The sequence below is a fragment of the Leptonychotes weddellii genome, chromosome 6, assembly GCF_054177405.1.
Source record: "Leptonychotes weddellii isolate Sample4059 chromosome 6, ASM5417740v2, whole genome shotgun sequence".
Classification (NCBI taxonomy): Eukaryota; Metazoa; Chordata; class Mammalia; order Carnivora; family Phocidae; genus Leptonychotes; species Leptonychotes weddellii.
In genome coordinates this window covers 123,139,836-123,149,584 of record NC_138374.1, presented here as the reverse complement: position 1 = coordinate 123,149,584, position 9,749 = coordinate 123,139,836, and the positions used below count along the sequence as shown (strand labels likewise).

Here is a 9,749-nt window from a genome sequence, read left to right as displayed (position 1 = left end):
TCTCTTAACAAAGGCTTGCCCATAATGAAAACTCTTTTACCAGTGTGAAGGAAAAGAAATCCCCATCTCCAGCCCACCCAGCATCCCCAGTCTTCCTGTGTCACCTAAGGAGGAAAAAAGAAAAAAAAAAGAAAAGAAAAAGACTGAGAAGCACTTGTGAAGATCACAGCTCAGGGACACAGGCTTACTAAAAGACTTACCCCTAACTCGATCTTACTGTTAGAGAACATTTCCCCCGCCCCCACATCTTACTGCCACATCAACAGGTTTATTATATATGATAACTGGGAATTAAAGCTGGAAAGAACTGTTAAGACTCAGACCCTATTCAAAAAGGACTCTCAAGGAAAATCCAAGACAACAGAAGACACAAAAGCTGCCAAAGAAATTTAGTCTCTGACATCGGCAGCTAGGGCAGATATTAAACACAGCATAAATCCTAGCCAAATAAACACAAAACCAAACACCAAGATTTACCACAGTTCCTAAAGTTAATACTGTTGATTTTCAAAATTTGTCCTAAGAATACACTGTATCATTAGGCGTTATGCCAAGTATATGTGTATGTGTTTGTTATTTAAACAAGTAAATTATTAAATTGACTGTGTGGACTTTGGCTGGCTGCAAAGGGATACTGGGCAGGCTCTCCAGCTAGTACCTTAGGCACTTTGCTGGCTCCAAGGCCCTCAGCCTCTGCTCATCTCACTGTAGGCCATGACAACATGAGCAGCAAAGGAGGATCAGGAGGTTCAGAAAAAGGAAGCATGAGAATTCCCCATATAATCAGGAAGAGAAGGGAAGGATGTTAATTCATCTTCACCTGTGATGTGGCCTTCAGATCACTTCAGCAGGAACTTGATGCAAAACATGACAAATATGAGAGACTTAGGATATAAACTGCTGAAAGTAAAAGGACAATTTTTTTCCTCCACGGGATTACAAGTGCTCCTGATATGGAAGATATATGGACTGAATCAGAAATTAAATTGGATGGTAGGAGACAAAAGATATCACAAGTAGCCCAGGAGCTCTCAGGAGAGGACATGCATCAGTTCCATAGAGCCATTACTACAGGCCTGCAGGAATATGTGAAGGCTGTTTCTTTTCAACATTTCATCAAAACACGATCACTTATCAGTATGGATGAAATTAAATAATTGATATTTACAACAGAAGAATATAAAAAGAAAACGAGACCTCCCTGACCGATGCACAGGAGAAGCAGTTTGGAACTTGGAGACTGAAAATCACACCTGTTGATTACCTTCTGGAAATGGCTATTTTAACTGGGGAGTTGATGTGGATGTGTATTAACAGTGTGGAGGATGGGTACATTGACACCCCCTTTAAAATGAGCCAGTTTTTATGTCAGGTTTATGATGGGTTTTCATTCATTGGCAATACTGGACCTTATGAGGTTTCTAAGAAGTTGTATACCTTCAAAACAAAGTTTGGCCAAAGTAGAGAATACTTGTTATGCCTTAAAGTCAGAGATTCAGAAATTCTAAAACATAAGCTGGCAGATGTCTTTTCAGTTAAAACAGAAATGATTGATCAAGACGAGGACATTTCTTAGAATACCATACTCAGTTGTTATTCTCTTGAGAGACCAGTTTGTAAGACTGTTATTTAGTATTTCATTGGACTTTATTGTGGCTTTTACATAGAAATGTTTTCAGTTGTACTTGTTTTAAGATGTATGCAAGCTGTACATAAAATTATTGAAACAAGTCATTTCTTATATCTTACTCATTGAAGTTTGCATAAAAATATTTACATAAATGCCTACTTGAATTTTTGCTGGCTAAACTTCCATCATTTATCTTTGAAATGTGAACATTTTTAGATTGCGCTTTCTGCCATACCATTTTAATTTACATTGTGTGAATTTTGGAGTGGTAATATTTAATGGAAGCCATTTATAATTTAAATTGGTGATTTTGTTATATATAGAAGATATTTCGTAGTTATAGATCTGGACTTGACTTTCATGTTTAAATTTCTTGGTAATATTTTGCCAAGCCTCCAAAATAGGTTTATTCCGTAGAACAAGGATTAAAAATTATTACGTTATCAGTATTATGAGGTATTATAGTGAGAATTCATATTATATTCTAGTCATTGTTTAGACCATTTGAATCCATTTGAAATAGCCTTCCAGAAAAATTGTTGGATACCCAGATTTTAGTTTTTACATTTAATTTATCCTTTATCACAGGAAGTCTGATAGTGAATTGGAGCTAACTTTATAATATTTTCACTGGTGTTTGAGTTCAATTATGTACTTGTACATATATCTGAAAAGCTTTTAATAATGATTATTAGTTCTTTTGTTGTCATTATATTACATTAGGCATGTTTCTTATAAGATGCATCTATAAGAAATTTACATTTAAATAATTATGAAGTTTGAAATTTTTGAAATACTAAGTTAATTCAAACCTTTATAGTTGTCCAGTTGTGTGGTTTGATAGTATAACAAGTTGCCAAAGAAAATTTGTCATATACAATTCAGCAAAAATACAATTGCCAACACGGTTGGGAATAACCATGGTAGTCTCTAATTAATGTTTAGAATTGGAATTTGCCTACTGAAATTAGTTACAGATTATTCCCTGTGATGTGAAGCTGACTTGAGCATTGGCACTATTGGCTAACAGCCAGACATTTCCATTTGGTTTTGTGAGTTTTGAGAATCTAGATACTGGATTTTATTTTTAGAGATTGCTCTGTTTGCAAGGACTTGATTCTTTGAAAGTGAAATTTCCGCCCCCCCAAAAAAAATCATGTAAAGGAAAATAAATTGCAGACATGCCTAATAAATTAGGTTAGTTGGTTTATTTTGGTGGTAGTAAGTTTTTTTGGTTTCCCTATTTGAAGACATAGTGCTAAAATACAGTCTCATTACATAATTTTGTTTCTTCTGCCACTTGAAGTTAAATTTAAAAGTAAAATAATAAATGGATTGATGAATGTCTTACAGATGTTTAAAACTAAAGTCTTTATTTAAATATTAAAAGACAAAAAAAGTAAATTAATAAGTCAAGCAATGAATTGATGGATTATTTAAAAAAACCTATAAGATTCTGATAAATTTCTAACAAATATACAACTTCCCTTGTAGAGGCAGTAGTTTGCAATACTAGTTTGTGATAGTTTTAAGTGATTTACATTCTTCTGAAAATGTCTTGGTTAATGATGGATTACATTTGACCTTACTTTATAGATCTTAAAGAGACTTTTTCCTTTTTTTTAGAGAGTAGGGGGAGGGGCAGAAGGAGAAGGAGAGAGAGAACCTTAAGCAGGCTCTAAGCCCAGTGTGGAGCCCAATTTGGGACTCGATCTTACAATCTCACAAGTTTCCAGCACTTAATCGGCTGGGCCACCCAGGCGCCCCTTAAAGGGACTTTTTCTTAACCAAAGCAAGTTATTAGCCAGAGAATATTGGTCTTTGCTATAAACCAAATGTTTGTGTTGCCCTAGACTCATATGCTGAAAACTAATTCTCTGTGTGACGATATTTGGAGGTGGGACTTTTGGGAAGTCATGAGGGTGGAGAACTCATGAATGGGATTAGTGTCGTTATAAAAGAGATTCCAGAGAACTCCCTTGCTTCTTCTGCCATGTGAGGATACAGCAAGAATACAGCCATTTATGAACCAAAATTTGGCCCTCGTTAGACACTGAATTTGTGGGCAACTTCATTTTTGACTTCCAGTCTCCAGAACTATAAGATATAAATGTTGTCATTTAATCCATCCAATCTATAGAGTTTTTTGTTTTTTTTTTTTAAGATTTTATTTATTTATTTGACAGAGACACAGCAAGAGAGCAAACACAAGCGGGGGGAGTGGGAGAGGGAGAAGCAAGCTTCCTGTGGAGCAGGGAGCCCGATGCGGGACTCGATCCCAGGACCCTGGGATCATGACCTGAGCCGAAGGCAGATGCTTAACAACTGAGCCACCCAGGTGCCCCAAGAGTTTTGTTATAGAAACCCAAATGGACTAAAACAGAAATTGGTTCTAAGAAGTGGGATGCTTCTGTAACCAATAACTAAAAATCTGGAAGTAGCTTTGGACCTGGAGAATGGGTAGAGCCTGGAAGAGTTTTGAAGTGATCCTAGAAAAAACCTACATTGCCATGGACCTACACCTTTAAAGGTGATTTTGGTGACAGCTCAGAAAGAAAAGAGCTATAGAGAAAGCCTCAAACTTGGAGAATATTTATGTAATCCTGAGCAGTATGTTGGTACAAATAAGAGCAGTAGAGGCCATTCCAGTGAGGTCTCAGATGGAAATGCAGAACATATTATTGGAAACTGAAGGCAAGGCAAATCTTGTTATGAAGGGGCAGAGACTTTAACTGTGTTTGTGTTCTATTGTTTTGTGGAAAGTAGAACTTGTGAGTAATTAAGTTAGATATTTATTTGAGGCTATTTTTAAGCAAAATGTTGAAGGTTGGCTTGTCTCCTTCTGATTGCTTATAGTAAATCATGTGAAGAGAGAAATGACATAAAGATGGAATTGTAAAGAAAAAAAAGAAGTAGAACTTAAAATTTGGGGTAATTCTCAGACTATCCATATTGCAAAATATGAGAACACTAACAGTGTGGCCAATTGACCATTTGATAAGAAGATTTGTATGAGTCAAACATCTCATCAGAAACCAGGAGCTATTGTTCAAGATCATGGAAGAATGACCCCAGAGGTAACTCAGAGATTATCAAGGCTGCCTTACCAATCACAGGCCCAGAATGCAAGGACCTGGGAGACAGTGTGGTTTCAAAGGAGGAGTCGTGCCTGTGGGACCCAGCAGCACACTTCCTGCACAGTGCCAGGTGCCCCCTCACATTGCACGCTCCCTTCACATTCTGGCACCAGGCTCCTCCCCTGTCCCAGGTATGGTTTTGGTAGGCCCCAGTGCAGTGATGGCTCCCCTCAGGAGTGCACAGGAAGCAAATTTGGCAGCTCCCTCTAGCCACAGTCCTCACCAGCGAGCAGAGTGTGAAAGCCCAAGGGGCATGTCTACCTCTACCTGGATTTCAAAAGATGGAGCCACCTGTCTGACTGGAGAGACCCAGGCAGCAATCCACTATAGGGCTGTCCCCCTGAGCCCTGGGAGTGACACTGCCACCTCAGAGGGCCATGAAGACAGAGCATTGAGCCAAAGAGAATCACTTTTGAGATTTAAGGTTTATTGTTTTTTCCCCCCATTAGGTTTCAGGCTTACCTGGAACGTATTACCTCTTTCTTCTTTTGTCGTCCTCCCTTCTGGAATGGAAATGTTTATCTTATCTGTGTCCCACCCTTGTATTTTGGAAGCATGTAATTTATTTGGCTTTACAAGATTCACATCTGGACAGCAGTTTGCCTCGGGATGAATCATACATACAGTCTTACCTGTATCTGATTTTCGATGAGATTTTATATTTTAGACTTTTGAGTTGATGCTGGAACAAGTTAAGACTTTGGGGCTGTTGAGATGGAATGAATTTATTTTGCATGTGACAAGGACATGAATTTTGGGGAACCAGGGCAGAATTCTAGAGACCATGGCCACCCCAAAATTTGTATGTTGGAACCTAATTCCCAGTGTGATAGTATTTGGAGGTAGGGTTCTTGGGAGGTGATTAGATCATAAGAGCAGAGCCCTCATAAATGCAATTAGTGCTCTTATAAAAGACCCCAGAGAACCCCCTTGCCTTTTCTGCCATGGGAAGACACCAAGAGAAGAAGGCCGTTTATGAACCAAAAAGCAGACCCTTCCCAGACATGAATCTGCCTGCACCTTGATCTTGGACTTCCAGCCTTCAGAATTGTAAGATTTAAGTGTTTGTTGTTTAAGCCACCCAGTATGTGATATTTTTGTCATAGCAGCCCTATTAGACTAAGACTGTCACTCATTCCTCCCATCAATTCACTTAAAAGCAACACAGAACATCAGTACTTCCTCCCTCCCCACCAGGATCCCAAAGCATAAACCTATTCTGCCTTTATTTTCTATAAAGAAAATAGAACAAAAATAAATAATTGCATATAAAAATGTAAAAATCCCACAAAATATGGTACTTAAAACCATAGCCAAATTGATATTTCACCTGTAATCAACTTAGATCAACTTAACCAACTTTTAGATCTTCACTTTTTTCAACAGAGTATTTGCTCTCTTTCTTTTTCTTTCCTTGTTTCTGTTTATGACTCCTCCCTCTCCCGCTCTGAATTTGTTCCTCTTTCCTGTTCTCTTCATTCTTTATTTACCGGAAAAATTTTGATAAGATGATAGGAAACTATGTACTTAAAAATCTGCTGTTGTGGTTTCATTGTATAAGTTTATACCAATCATTTTTATAGGTGGATTGCTTTATTTATTGAGGTGTTTGGACAGAAACATAAGAAAGAAATAGATCTTTTGCTGTGAAGGGAGTAATGAGGAATATGTTCTATCTGGAAAAAAATCTGTATCAAATACTCTAAGAAATTTCACAAAATTTAATAATAAATGAATAGTCTCTGGGTTATATTGAGAAAAAGCTCATTTAAGAGTTATCAGAATTACCTTTTGACCACAAAATCTTAGGAAAAAAATTATAAATCATAGAAGTCATCATTATTGGATCTGTAAGAAATTATATTAAATCAAGGTTACATATATTAAACATAAAGCATATCCATAATTTATTTATTACAAACCATACATTTCTCTTTGTTCACATCAGTGAAATATAGATGAGATGGTAAAATGAATTATGAATCACTTCCTATTGAATGAATGCTAATGTTATAGTTATTGATTTTTCCATGATTTTTTTCCCCTTCAAATTCTAGAGAAAATGTCCTTCAATTTCAGTTTAGCCGTCTTATTATATTATAGTTTATAAATATATGTTTGCATTATTAGGTATTCCAGTCTACTAGACCCTTTATAAGTATACTCTGGATACCTATTCTGACCTTTAGCCCTGAAAACCTATGTTTTCTTCTTTTTAAATTAAGCTTGGGGCACCTGGGTGGCTCAATTGGTTGAGCGTCCAGCTCTTGATTTTGGTTCAAGTCATGATCTTAGGGTTGTGGGATTGAGCCCCGCATTGGGCTCCATGCTCAGTGCAGAGTCTGCTTGTCCTTCTCCCTCTGCTTCTCACCCCTTCTACTCTCTCTCTCTCAAGTGAATAAATAAAATCTTTTTAAAAATTCAAAAAATAAAGTAGAGCTTATCAGTTTAAAAATCAAAGATCACAGTATGTGGGGGGTGGGGAGAAAGGTCACAGTATGTGAAAACTAATACCCTCTGGTCATTAAGAAACCTGAACAAACTAAGAAGACAAGGCAAAAGGGAAGGTAATTCTAAAAATCACATGAGGTTATAATCAACTCTTCCTCTTAAAAAAACTGACAAAATATGAAAATCTTTTGTATCAAGGCAATGGAAAACTACAAACATAGTGGAAATTTGGGGAGCTGTAATCTTGGATTAGAGAAGAGTACAGAGTGATAATATGGGTGTTTGGGACCACTTTTCCTTTTGAAATGATTACTGATTTAAAAAGGGAAAGCAGTAGCAATAGGCTAAGAAGCTGAGCAGAGATTTTTTTGTGGTCTCATGGGAATTTGAGGGCCCTCTTGAAATGAAAACTTCATAAATTTCCAAAGCTATTAATTGAGAGTCTGAAAAGTCCACATTGGAATGAAAGGCAAAACATAAATAGATCACTCAGTCACAAAAGACTAAAGCCTGGTTTCACATCATCATAGTCTCCAACTGGGATAACTGTTATTGATTGCTACTATGCAGAGAAGAACTGCTTGCCCCAAGGAACGATAAATGTTCTCTGAAGGAAGATGACAACAAAAGCCTCATATATGTAGCTCTCTCTCTCTCTCTCTCTCTATATATATATATATGGATATATACATATATATGGATATATGGATATATATCCATATATATATCCATATATATGGATATATATGGATATATATATATATATAATGTCTGTAATCCAATAAAAAACAAAACAAAACAATTAGAATACAAAACTTTTTTAAAAAGAAGAAAAATTCAAAATATAAAGTGACCAGAGATATTTTTTAAAGGAAGTTTCAAACATGGACTTTAAAATATCTGTGATAAATAAAGGATATAAGAGATGACAAGGAAAATATTGGCAGATGTTATAAAGGAGAAGCAAATAGGAATTAAAAAAATCTAATGAATTATGAGTATAATAGATTTAATGGCTAATAAGAAATAATGAACTGAAAAATAGGTTGAGAAATAGACTGAAGGATAGAGAGGCAATAGTATGAAAATACAGAAGAGATCATCTGAGATATATAGAACAAAATAAAAAGACTAACAAAAATTAAATACTATTGTACAAGAGAAGAGTTAGAATAGGATAGAATCAGTCATTGAAGAGATTTTGGTAAGAAAAGAAGAAATTTCCAAAATGGGTAGTAGAAATCAAGCCATATATTACACAAGATACACATAAAGAATGCCACATCTAAGCCCATTAAATAAAAACTCCTGAAATTAATGTATGAGTAGGTTTAAGTCTTTCATATTGTTTTTTTCTTTTATATTTGCTCCATCTGTTTCTTCTTTCTTTATTTATTGCTGCCTTTTTTTGTACTGTTTTTTTAGTATGTTTTTAAAAATATTCTTTAGGGTGTTTTTTAAGGCTTTACAATGCATTCTTGCATTGCTATAGAATTCCATGAGCTAATTTTATGCCATTTTACTTATAAGATAGTAGTCTTAAAAGAATATATGTTTATGAATCCTAATCTGTTATCTTTACTACTGTTGACCTTTATTTTACTTCTTAATATATTATTCATCCCATAATATAGTTGTTCTTATCACAAATACAAAATGAGGTATTATTTAATACCTCACTATTCTGTATGTTATAGTTGAATAAATCCCCAAAGGGGAATTATAGATACATATACCAAGAAGAAAGGAGTCTGTTTCTAAAAGACATTAGTTTGGCCAACTTGATCATGGGAAAACAAACTTCACAAAATAATTTTATTATTTTTGTTTAACCAGTAAACTATATTTTATTAAAGAAATTCAAACATGAGAAAAACAGGCTTTACATTTATAACATATTTGCTACTTCTTATGCTCTTCATTCCTTTGTGTTTATTTCTATGCTGAAATCTCCTTTCTGCTCACTCATTAGGTTCATCTTTTCCAGGAGCCAAATAACATTTTTTTAAAGATCCTGATAGTAAATATTTTAAGCTTGCAGGTCATGTAGTCTATGTCACAACTACTCACTTCCACTATTGTTTGATAATTGCATCTCTAGACATTATGTAAATGATTAGGTTTAGCTATTTACTATTGCAATTTTATTTGTAAAAATAGGTGGCCAGTTTGTGGGCCATAATTTGCTGCCCCTAATCTTTTACATTACTTCTTTGATTATATTTATAATTACACTTTTAAAGTTTGCATCCACCAATACTGAAATCCATGTCATATCTGGATCTATTTCTATTGATTGTTACTATTTTTCTTCTGATGGGTCACATAATTTGGCTTCTTGCCATGTCATATATATGTATTTTTTCTCTTTTAAAACTTTATGTTGGTTATTGTAGACACTATTGCTGTTGAAGGTTGAAGTTTTATTGTCTTTTTAATAAAGAGTGTTGATTTTATTTTGGAAGGTAGGTAATTTGCTGGTGAGTGAACTTGATCCTCTTGAGGCTTAGAGTTAGGTTTTGTTAGTGAGA

The 9,749-nt window shown here is 35.2% G+C and overlaps 1 pseudogene; it reads left to right on the top strand.

Annotated features, from left to right (window-relative positions):
- Positions 1-722: 722 nt before the first annotated feature.
- LOC102743651 (translin-associated protein X pseudogene) lies at positions 723-1,576 on the top strand (annotated as a pseudogene).
- The last annotated feature ends 8,173 nt before the right edge of the window (positions 1,577-9,749 follow it).